Raw genomic sequence first — 12,624 nt, forward strand, 5'->3', positions numbered from 1 at the left:
ATAACATAGGTCACAAATTTTCTTAAATAATTATTTGACTATCGGTCCACAGAGCCTGGCTTTTTCATTTACCCAGAATTACCCCACTGTGTACTAGGGAGACAATCACCTGAAGTTATGCTATTGTAAGGCTTGTGTGAGGAAGAGAATCATAGGAATCTGCACAGTTTTCAGCTAAAAGCATAACCAGTTTAAGTGGAGAGCAGCTGCTGAACTCTGAACAACTAATGTACACTGCTTTAAAGCTATGGCTTGACTAGTCAAATAGTGGGACACTGTTTTATTGAAAATAAATTACATCTGTGTGAGCAATGAACAGCTCTAGTACAAATGTAATTATAGTAAACTATTTTAAAAGCCTAACAACAGTGTTGATGCTTGTAGGTTTAATAGCACGATGATTAAGACCAGGCAACTGTTTGGAGTCAGATGGTCTGTAACAGTTATCGCAATGAAGCACATAAAGAACATTTTGTCCATCGGGCTGCAAGGTCAGACTCCGAACTGATGGCACACTTAGCAAAATTTTCACCTTTGTGATGCCATTACAGGGTGTTGTGCAGGAGCAACTGCAAAGGAGCTGCCTTCTGTGGATCGCCTGTAAGTATAAGATGATTTATGATGTTGATTGGGTAGAGTGACCAGACAGCAAGTGTGAAAAATTGGGACACGGGATGGGGAGTAATAGGAGCCTATATAAGAAAAAGCCCCAAATATCAGAACTGTCCCTATATTATCGGGACATCTGGTCATCCTAAGTTTGGGTGAAAGCTAGTGTGACTTTGATATAGGACACTGGATGAGATATGTTTTTGAGAGGCAAATTTGGGTTGCTCCAAAATGGTGATAACAGCTTCCTTACCGTTCAGAAAAAGAGAACCCAGGAAAAGCATTGAGGATTACATTGCCACAGGCACAAGCAGGTGAATATTCATCGTGTCAAACTTTGTCTTGTATTATTAATGTTCAGCTAAGACAGCTGGAGGAGAGAGGTCCACCAGGCAGTCCTTTCATCGTGAGGGGTTTTACAAGACAGCTTAGACATTGCATTCTGAGTACTGTGAAGTCTTGCTCTGTCCTAGGGAGTAATACATTCCGATCATGTAGCTGCTATCCAAAAGGACAATGTGTTTCCAAGGTCGTTAGTTTACTAAACTGCAGGAAGCTGGCTGGTGACAGCATGAGCCTCAGCAAGTGTAGTCAGAGCTGGTAAAGAAGTTTTCTATTTGATGAGCTGTTCTATTTTGACATAATTATCCCTTACCAACAGATACCATAATGGAGGTTACGTTTATGTCTCGGAGGTCATGGAAGTCACAGAATCAGTGACTTCCATTGATCTCCATGACATTTTCTGCCCTGGGGCTGGAGTTCCCAGCTGGCCTCCCTCCACAGCTCCCAGTACCTGTCCTCCTGGGGGGACCCTGCAGCTGCCCAGCCATGGCAGGTGGACCCCCTGCAGCTGCCTAGCCATGCAGGCAGTGGGGTGTCCGTACCCAAAGGCAGGTCCAGTGAAGTTCTTTTGATCGAGTGAGGAAAGGAACCAAGACCAGACAAACTGGGAACTTGAAAACACCACGTGGCCGTTTATTAACAGGGAGAAAATCACAACTTGGGCTGGGGAGGAACACTTCTATCAGCTAACAGAAACAAGCTATTAGAACAAGAAACCTTTACACAATCTAAACACGCTATTTACATCTATTTACACATAACCAATTACTTCAAAATTAACTGCTCTTGTAAAAGGTAAACGAATATACCAAATAAAATGATCTGTGTGCACACTTAACCAAATATTATTACTAAAGACACCAAATTAAACTCAATAGCAGTTTTATAATAACTCACTTTTGGTACCATATACACATAACTTTATGACAGACAGCAGCACAAGCAGTGGTATACCAAATAAAGGGAAAAAGCAAGGGAGAGGTTAGGCAAAACACAGACAGTTAGTGAGCGAGTACCGTATTCCAGGCGCAGCTGACCAGCGGAACAGACACCAGAAATATACCAAATCCGTGGAAAAATACCGTAGAATAAATAAGCAATCCATAGAAAATACCGTTGCAAAAATAATAAATCCGTGGAAAAAACCGTGAAAAAGAAACAAAAACACATGACACGAGCCGGCTATATCCGGAGGAGACCCCTGGCTGAAAGGTTGATCAGGTCCTTCAGTCAGTTAACGGATACTCCTACCGACCCTGGCCTGAGGCATGGTTTTATTCCAGGGACTGTTTTACACCTGGCACAATTTGATTGGTCCCTAGCTCCCCCACCCTCCAGGTTCCGAGCTGTTGCCCCCTACGTGGGCAGATTTTGCACACGGCACATTAGAAGCCACTAGAAACTGCACTCAGCACACTAGCATAGTTTTGCACACAACCCTAATCTGACCCTTTGAACTGTATTACGATTGGTCAGATTGGGCCCCTTTGCACAAGGCACGCTGGTGTTATGCACACAGCACTAACCTGACCCCTGGGTTGCTAGGCAGAAGAGCAGGAGACTGCACACGACCCTAGCCTAACCCCTAGGTGACCAGGTAAAAAGGCGGGAACCTGCACACGGCCCTCTAAGGTTGTACACCGCACTACAGTGCTGCACACAGTACTAGTGTGACCTTTAGATGACCGGCAATTGGCCATCCAGACGCCATGTTAGGCCAGAGGCCTTTGGGCTCCGACACGGGGGGAACCCCTCGCAGCTGCTTAGCCGTGGTGGGGAAGGGACTGCCCAAGCTCCCAGCAGCCTTGGGCAATGGGAACCCTGGCACTCCCATTCACTGCAGGTGGTAGGGAATGCCCTGGAGATTCCTGCTGCCATGAGTGGCAGTGCACTCCTAGAACTGCTCAGCCCCTGTGTGGGGGCGAGGGGGAATCCTGGAGCTCCCACTCATGCATTGGCAGGAGCCCCCAGAGCCCCAGCAGCAGTGGGTGCTGAACCCACTTCACCATTTTGTCAGGGATATTTTTAGTGAAAGTTGGGAGAGGTCATGGGTTTCCCTTAATTTCGTTTATTGCCCATGACCTGTGCATGACTTTTACTAAAAATATCCATGACAAAAACAGCCTTAACCATAATTATTTCCTGTTTCATAGATTCATAGATCCCAAGGCCAGCAAGGGCCACTGTGATCAACTAGTTTGACTCTTGTATAACAAAGGCCATAGAACTTCCCCAAATAATTTATTTTTAACTAGAGCATATGTTTTAAAAAGACTTCCAGTGTTCCCCACATAGTTACTTATAATGCAGACTATGATCAAGCCATCCCTAACCTTCTCTTCATTGAGCAAATTGAGCTCCTTGAGTCTCTTGATAAGGTCTGTTTTCTAATCCTTGAATCTTTCTTCTGGCTCTTCTCTAAACCTTCCCCAATTTATCAACATCCCTTTTGAATTGTGGACATCACAGAACTGGACACAGTATTCCAGCAGTGGTCACATCAGTGCCAAATACAGAGGTCAATATCCCTTCTGCTCCCGCTCAAGATTCCCCTGTTTATGCATCCAAGCATTGCATTAGCCGCTTTTGGCCACAGCATCACACTGGGAGCTCATGTTCATCCGCAGGCAATGATTTTATGTTCTCATCCAGGTTACTGATAAAAATGTTAAATAGCATAGGGCCAAGAACCGATCCCTGCAGGACCCCACTACAAACATAGTCGATGATGATTCTCTGCTTACTATTATATTTTGAGTCCTATCAGTTAGCCAGTTTTTAATCCACTGAATGTGCACTGTTAATTTTGTATGTCTACATTTTAATCAAAATGTCATACATTATCAAGTCAAATGCCTTACAGAAGTCAAGTATATTACATCCTCTCTATTACCTTTATCAGTCAAACTTGTAATCTCACAAACAGATGTTACTTGTATCACTGTATTGCACTTCTGGAAGGTGTCCAGCTGCTATGGTAAGGAAGGTGGTGTAAGAACTATATAGAATAGAATTCTAACTGCAAAATGTTAGCTATCCGTGTGTGGTTCCTATTGTCAAAGACTAACTTTTTAATGTGCACTCTGTGAGTGATATATTCAAGTGTCTAAGCACCCATGGGACTCAAGCTCCTAAGTCACTTAGATACTTTTGAAAATTTCACCCTATATTACTTAGCCAGCATCTAATAATTGAGCTTTTCCCCCGAGAACATCAGAAAATCCACTGGAACCTCTTAACTCACTTCAGAGGCACTCAGGCATGATCTGCTGCCATCTGAGATGCTTACTTCCAGCCAAAGGAGATGGATATCTATAATGGGTTTTGTAATACACTCCCACCCCACCCCCTTCTGGCAGTCAGAAAGACAGACCTGAGCCACCTTATGTGATAGCAGTTGTGGGTGTAATGCACATAGCCATGGCAACCCATCACAGTAATATGCATGTAGACACAGGAGGTTGTTTCCATGGCACCGGACTGCTGTATGCTCCTCCAGAGAAATTTTAAATAGAAAATAGAATTTACTGGGGTGAGAGGCAGTAAGCTAATTGCAAAAGTCAAGAGGGAGACCATCCTTCCAGACCGTGTGGACACAGAGTGTCAAAACATTTTTAAATGAACATATCTCTGAAGATGCAGGTGGAGTCTCCCACTGAGAGCGATTATACAAACATTGGCTTCTGATCATCCATTGCTAATGTAAACTAGTTAGTATCAGAACTAGTATTGCATGTAGTGAATGGAAGTTCATAACCTCAATATAAATGATAGCTCTGTTCATTCTGAGACTGGATCACCTATAGACGTCTATAATATTTCCATGAGCAGAATGAGTGTACAATAATGCCACTCACTGGTTTAGTGCTGACATCTTTCTTATCTCTCTCTCCAGCCTCTTATCTATTTCTGTCTATCATGTCTAGCCACAGTATTTGTACCACACTCATCATATCAGAGTGTGTGCTAATAAAAATATTATTAATAATAATTAATAAAACAATGAATTCCCTGTTGGGATTTATGGTTTTATTGACTTTACTGGTGCAGCACTAGGTTTTACCTTGTATAGATTATTTTTAAACATACTATAGTGGAGATTCTATAAGTTTCAGTGTGATAGAACCCAACTTCTGTCAGGTCAATTCAGTGTTTTAATGGGAGGTGCTGTGGCAAAAGTATCCTTTGTTCCATGCCATTAAAATAATTTGAGTTAGACCAAGTATGGATTTGGCCTCTTATTTTATTCAGCTGGGGAGTGGGGGGATGGGGACGACCACTATACACTAAACTGGAGTTAACCAGCTGGGAGAATGCCCCATCTGTTTTCTGAGCTCCTTGACATATCTGAGACTCAAACTAGGACCCTAGTCAACAGGTAGTGTTTGTACAAAACAGTGAATCCAGCTACTGGCAAGATGTAGCTAGTTAAGTCTTTCCTCCAAATGGCCCGTATATTAGATCGAATTGCTGTGGAGAAGGAAAGATAAGACACAGCAAAAGCAAGAATTCCCACTCTCTCCTTTCTTAGTCATTGTGAACAATGCTGCCATCTCCCTGTCACTCAGAGCCATAATCTGGATGTTGACTTTGGCCTGGCCTTCTCTCTAGAACCTGACATCCAGGACATATCTGAATCTTTCCACCTCTTCCTAAATGACATCTATAAAATCTGGCCTTTTGTCTGACAATTAAACTCCCATTGAGGTCATCCCCATCTTACGCCTCGACAATTGCAACTTCTTTTCCTCTCTAACCTTGACAAAGCCCATCTTGCTCCATTTCCATCCATCCTGAATGCTGCTGCAAGATTCTCTACCATCTCTTTATAATGTATTTGCACAGTATCTACTCCAATGAGGTCTGATCCATGACTGGGGCTGCAAAGCATTTCCTCATTCCAGATAATAAATAAGAAAAAGGAGGAGCTAAAGAAAATGGCATTGGGTGGTGTAAAAGTGTGGCACCATATTCTCAACAGGTGTCAGAACCTGTAGGAAGATGCTAATTGAGCCATGCTGACTCACTGTTGTGAAGTGTAGCTTGTTGCCTCCACCCTGGTGAGGAGTGGGGAGGAGAGAGCAACTTCTGATCAGGAGGAGTTAGAATCTGGGGCTGAGGAGTTCTCAGGAAGAAACAGTAGTCTAGTTCCCTCCCAGGAGAAGTGCTGTGGCTGGAATGTATGTTATGCTACTTGGAATTACCTTGGGCTAGACCTGCAAAGGAGACTTAGGCTTGACATTGCAACACCTAAATTCAGGCGCCCTTCTACCCAGTGGAATTCTCAGGCCCACGTTAGGTGCCCAGGCTCCTTTCACAATGCACAGGAAGAATTAGGTGCCTAAGAAAAAGATTCACAGAAGCCAGCAAGCTGAGCAGGGAGCTGCCTAAGGTAGACAGTAGAAAATGCCAAGGGGAATTAAGCATCCAACTCTGGGTTGTGGACCATCTCCTGAAGTTAGGCGCATAAGCCAGGTCATCCCTTTCTTGCAAAAATGAAGTGGTCCTCTTATATCCTATGTCCCACAGGTTAGAATACTCTCTTAGGATGTAGGAAGTGCAGGTTCAAGCCCCAGTCTGTCTGATTCAGAACAGGGATTTAACTGCAGGTCTCTCACCTCCCAGATGAATCCTTTAATCCTTGGGTGTTCTGGGTTGGATCCTGCTCAGTCTCACCTGTTGAAGTTGTTTGGCCCACTGAATATTTGTAGGCCTGATTCTGGTTTAACATTGGTATAACTCCACTGATTCATGGAATTATTCCTAATTTCAGTTGGTGCAATAATCTGGTCACTATGTCCTCTCCAGTTACCCTGCTGAATCCAGCAAACACTGGATTTATTTATTAAGATATTATCAAACAAAGAGACAAATGGCTTTATCTCCTGTGCTAGGTCGAAAGCAGCAGGGAAGAAGGCATTTGTCCACATGTCATAAACTTTGATCGAAATGCCAGTGTACCATCTTATCTGCAAATTTTAAACTTACTTATTAGTAACAATACTAATGCAAATATTGCAATAGCAAAGTATATGTTGCTGAAGGACCCGTATTACTGCATTTATACCACAAGAGACCTGTAAACACCAAAAGCCAAAATAAATAAACAAATCTGCAAGTTGTCATGCCAACTGGATCCTGATAAGGCACTGAGGAAAGGGCAGGAAAGGAAAGTAATGAATCTGGAGGGGGAAAAAGTCTTTAAGAGGGAAAGGAAGATGAAGAAACAAAAAATTAGTAGTGAATGTTAGATGAGAAGGTGATGATCATAAAGGGTCATGATCATAGGGGTGGGAGATAAAGAGGTAAGCGGGCTCTGGTTTTGATCTGAAATCATAGGCATGAAAATTACACTAACTTTGCATATCTGAATGCCAACTTGGTGCCACTTACATACACTTACCTGTTTTCTGAACAATTTATGTCTGGGGCCAAATTCTGTGCTCACGTACATTGGTGTAAATCTGGAGTAACTCCGCTGACTTCACTCTTGTGTAAGCATTCAGTTGTGTAAGTAAGCGGAGATTAAAGTCCCAGAGAAGATTGAGCCCTAATGTATATTTTACATGGTCATTTATGTCACTGGTGATCTAGGTCCTGAGACTTTTGGGGATTTTGCACCTGCTGTTGCCAAGATTCACTTAGCCCTGACTTACTCCATGCAAACAGCCTGAGTGCTTAAAGTTGAAGAAATGCCATGCAGAGAAAATGAACAAAAGCTTTATACAAACAGTTTCTTTGGCTTAGATTCTGTTTCCACATTCAGTGTGACAGCTGCTAAAAATATCAGTCACTATGGAAATAAAATTAAACTGGAAATGATAAACAAAGTCCATTTAAAATGGTGTTTTGGGAGTAGTTTTACACATTGTTAGAGATAACTCTCAAACTTGTAGAACTATACATTTTTTTTATATTGCTCATGAACTGCAAGTGTTGAAATTTTGGGTTTGAACAATTATTTGAGCAAAAATTATTGTATAAGATTTTTAAAGTTCTTATGTTGGTATTTAATTAGACTTAATTAGAAAATGAAAATTGAATAATACATTCTGATTATAATAAAAATAACTTAATAGCACTTTACGAGGCTTTAAACACTATCCAGCCATTAACTAATTAATCCTGACGACACCCTTGAGGAAGAGGTAGGTAAGTATTATCATCACAGTTTTACAACTAAGGACAGGTTCAATGACTTGCTCAAGGCCAAAAATGAGATTCAGTAACTTAGATGAAATATTAGAACTCATAAGTGCCTGACATCTAGTCACAACTTTCTCTTATAGATTACATTCATTTTACTCCACGGTCATGTGGCGTAAAATGGTACCGGAAACAGAGAGAGAGAAAAAGATTTTAAAATTGTTAAACTTATAATTATTGTATTAAAGTATGTAGGACATGGATAATAATTTGTTATGCAGAAGAACAGAATGACTAATAATGATTGCACATTATATAGGTGGCATCTTCTACCTGCTACTCTCCAAGTACTTTACAAACATTAGAGGGGTAGCCATGATAGTCTGTATCCACAAAAACAATGAGGAGTCCGGTGGCACCTTAGAGACTTAACAGATTTATTTGAGCATAAGCTTTCATGGGTAAAAACCCCACTTCTTCAGATGCATGGAGACCGGGTTTTTTACCCATGAAAGCTTATGCTCAAATAAATCTGTTAGTCTTTAAGGTGCCACCAGACTCCTTATTGTTTTTACAAACATTATTAGAACATTAAGCTCTATATCACCTCTAACAAGTAATTCACTTTCTTTTTTTCAGATGGGTAAAATGAGGCACAAAGAGATTGGTGGCAGAAAAGACAATAGCCCCCAGGCGTCTTGTGTCCTAAGTCCTTGCTCTGATCTCTTGGCATACTCACTCCCATGAACGGAGGACGATTCAGAGAAAGAGGATTTTACAAATGGGAAGAGGGGTGGAATTTAAACAAATTAAAAAGGTGGTGAATAGAAGGAACAGAAAGCAGGAAGGAAAAGTGCCATTGACTCATAGTTTAAATTGAATCAGAGCATCTATTTTTCACATTCTTGTTCTAATTTATCAAAATTACATAGGACCTAACTTGTTTTGGTTTGAGAACATCGGCTATAAGTAAAGATACAGCCGAAATTGCTCTTTGGAGGACAGAAAAAGAGTAATCTTTTATAGTTAATCTAGGGCAAAAGCTGGTTACTCTGTTATGACTTTTTGGGGTCCACCCACACCAGTGAGTGGTTGCCACCACCTGCTCAGTAACTTTTGGGTAGCTTGGTGCTGTGCAGCTATGGTTCAGATGTCTGACACCAGTTTCCAGCCCACAAGCATAAGGTCTCACCCTGGGTCTCACCAGCCAAGTGCCAGGTGACACCAACAGCCCTTCTAGTCCTGAGTTTCCCCAAATAAGTCCTCCTGAACTATCAGACATGCTGACTTTTCCCCTCTATTTCATCACCCCTGAGAGCATGAACCCAGCCCCCTAGATGTCACCTTACTTTGGCTTACACAGTCCACTTTGCATACCAGAGACCTGCTTGCAGTGAAAATAAACAAAAAGTTTGGTTAATAGGAAAAAACATAGATTCAAAGATGAAACAGTAAGGAAAAGCAAACATTACAACTTACACCACAAAAAAACACAGACGCATCCTCAGACTTTATACTTTCGTATTAGATAAAATCCCTTTTGCAATAAGAGTTAGCTATTGCCTTAAAACCGTTTTGCAGCATATCCCCTAGCAGGGCCGGCTCTAGCAATTTTGTCAACCCAAGCACGGCGGCACTCCAGTGGGGGTGGGGGGCGCTCTGCAGCTCGCCGGTCCCACGGCTCTGGTGGACGTCCCGCAGGCTTTCCTGCGGGGGGTCCGGTGGTCCCGCGGCTCCGGTGGACCTCCCGCAGGCATGCCTGCGGATGCTCCACCGGAGCCACTTGGCGCCCTCCTGGCAACCGGCAGAGCGCCCCCCACGGCATGGCGCCCCAAGCACGCGCTTGGCCCGCTGGGGCCTGGAGCCAGCCCTGTCCCCTAGTAGGTTAATTAAATAACAAATTAGACCCAAGTTTATAGAAGGATCCAACTGAAAACCCCAGGGATCAATGAAATCCTCACACCCAAATCTATCTAGGTATTTATATAGCTCTCATCACTGTAGTGTCTGAGCTCCCAGTTTATTCTGGTTTGTTTTTCATCTCCTTTCTCTGAAGCATCAGAGATGGCCAGGGCTGGAGATGGGACATTGGATGGGGAGGAGCAGAGCTCTGAAGTGACGCCAAGCATTCTCTCTCTCTAGTACTTGGCTGCTTGGTTCTTGCTCATGTGCTCAGGGTCTAACTGATTGCCATATATGGGTGAAGAAGGAATTTCCCCCCAGGTCAATCTGGCAGTGACCTTGGGGGATTTTTGCTTTCCTCTGCAGCTTGTGGGTGTGGATCATTTCCCTGCCATTGCAGTTGCGTTTGGCACTGGTGCACCGTGGTCCCTCCTATTCTCTGGCTGTGGCACATATAGTCTAGTCTCCTATAATACTCTGTATAATTTCAGTTTAATGCAGGTGGGGTAGTGGTAGCCAGGTCAGATTAGATGATCCGCTGGTCCCTCTAGACTTAAATTCTGTGACTCTAAAAGTCATCAGGGATTTCCAGCTTCTTCTCCTCAGGCAAAATTATGGACAAACTAGTGCAGTGATTCTCAAACTGGGGCCGCCGCTTGTGTAGAGAGAGCCCCTGGCGGGCCAGTCTGGTTTGTTTACCTGCCAGGTCCGCAGGTTTGGCTGACTGCAGCTCCCACTACCCGCAGTTTGCTGCTCCAGGCCAATGGGGGCTGCAGGAAGCGGTGGCCAGCAAATCCCTTGTCCCGTGCTGCTTCCTGCAGCCCCCATTGGCCTGGAGTGGCGAACCACGGCCAGTGGGAACTGGGATCGGCTGAACCTGCGGACCCAGCAGGTAAACAAACTGTCCCGGACCGCCAGGGGCTTTCCCTACACAAATGGCGGCCCCAGTTTGAGAATCATTGAACTAATGGCCTTGTAGCATGTTCTGAAGACTACACTGTTGCTCATGCTTACCATTGTATTGCTAGTCTTGCAATATTTCACATTTTTCTTGAAGCCTCTGCTTCTGGAATCATCGGATTATGTGTAGATCGTCACTTTTTTTTTTTAAGCAAGTTTCTGCCCCTTATGGTTATGAAGAAAAGATTGAAAACTTGAACCTTAGAGGCAAATAAAAAGCTGCCCAAACTTATTTTTTTAAATAAAATCTTGTGATAGTTGTCATCAGATGTTCGGCTGCATGTGTGTTCCTTGTGTGCTGTCCCAGCTCCGCGCAGATAGCTGGCACAGCATATCTTGAGCGAACTGCCCAATGACCGCAAAATCCGTTAAGGTGCGAAGGCACCTGGCCAGTTTTATTGTCAGCAAAGCATGGTCCTAGCTCCCTGGATCAATGTCTACAGTTACACTAGCAAATGTATGCTGGTGACAATGGATGCAGCTCAGTCAGGGGCAGACCTTTACACTGCCCTCTCGGCTGGACAAAGACACTCCCTCTGAAATACATCTTTGTACACCAATACAAACAAGTTACTTATTGCCCTCTGACATATCAGGGTGCCACCCATTGCCTTGTATCTGTAGGTTCGATCAAAACATCTCTATTCATCATCTTGACCTTATCCTTAAAATGGGTCAGTGTATTCTTGTTATCGTTGGGGAATGTGTTTATTGGAGCGTTCTGGTACCACCCTTCTGCAATATGCTTGCTTGTTTTGTGCCTAGCACCTCTTAGGAATATGTGTTTTTGCAATATCATCCCTATGCATGCCAGATTCTGAGAACAGGGCCTGCCTCTTGCTCACAACCTGACTTTGCTTTATATCAACAAAGTTTTGATCACTTTGGTTCAGGCCTCAGGCCTCATACAAGGCTTCTGATACAAAGGTTTATGTTTCAGGCTCTCTTCCTACTACAATAGTTATACCAATCTCATGATCAGGAGGGGGCAGGATGGTGTCTGACATGATTTCTGAGTGCTTGGTATGACAGTAGTGGAGTGTGATGTTGAATTCACTGGAGGACCAGCAGCGGGATCCCAGGAGACATTCCTGTGGACACAAGGGGAGGCAGTGTTTTCCCCAAGAATTGAAATTAGCGGGGGTGTTCGAATTTACGCAGGTGTGTGTGTGTCAGGGACGATGAGGGGTCAGACCATGAGGGTGAAGGTGGGCTATATGGCACCGCAGTAAAAACTGAAAAATGTTTCATGATCATTTTATTAGATTTAACTCATGTTTTAAAATCATCACACAGATTAAAGTTGGCTACTCAAGCCTTCTATGAAGCACTACATCTACATCCTTCTTGGTTTCTTGTTATAATTTTGTACAACTTTGTTAGTGAACTTCTTGAATGCAATGCGTTCATCTTTGGTGGCTTCTCATGTGTCTGGTACTTCCATTCCTTCAGTTGATATGCTCATTAGTTCATTCACATGATCAGGCAGAAGGTGATTTCTTTCCGAACACAAAATTCTACTCAATGAAAAAGAACGCTCAACTGTAGCTGTTGTGACTAGGAGTAGCAAGAGATGAATTCCTACTTCTTTCATCCCAAGAAACATAGCATAAAGATCGGGTCAAGCCACTAGTGATGATAAAGAAGTTGAAGTCAAATCTT

General features: G+C 43.2%; 1 protein-coding gene across 1 annotated transcript in view; it reads left to right on the forward strand.

The window, feature by feature from the left end:
• Positions 1 to 503: 503 nt before the first annotated feature.
• The window catches only part of RAD18 (RAD18 E3 ubiquitin protein ligase), a 155,271-nt gene continuing 143,150 nt past the window's right edge, over positions 504 to 12,624 (forward strand). Inside the window, exon 1 of the mRNA XM_032784211.2 lies at positions 504 to 600. The gene's annotated coding sequence lies outside the window, so the exon portion shown is untranslated. The remainder of the gene's footprint in view (positions 601 to 12,624) is intronic.

The sequence above is a fragment of the Chelonoidis abingdonii genome, chromosome 17, assembly GCF_003597395.2.
Source record: "Chelonoidis abingdonii isolate Lonesome George chromosome 17, CheloAbing_2.0, whole genome shotgun sequence".
Taxonomy (NCBI): domain Eukaryota; kingdom Metazoa; phylum Chordata; order Testudines; family Testudinidae; genus Chelonoidis; species Chelonoidis abingdonii.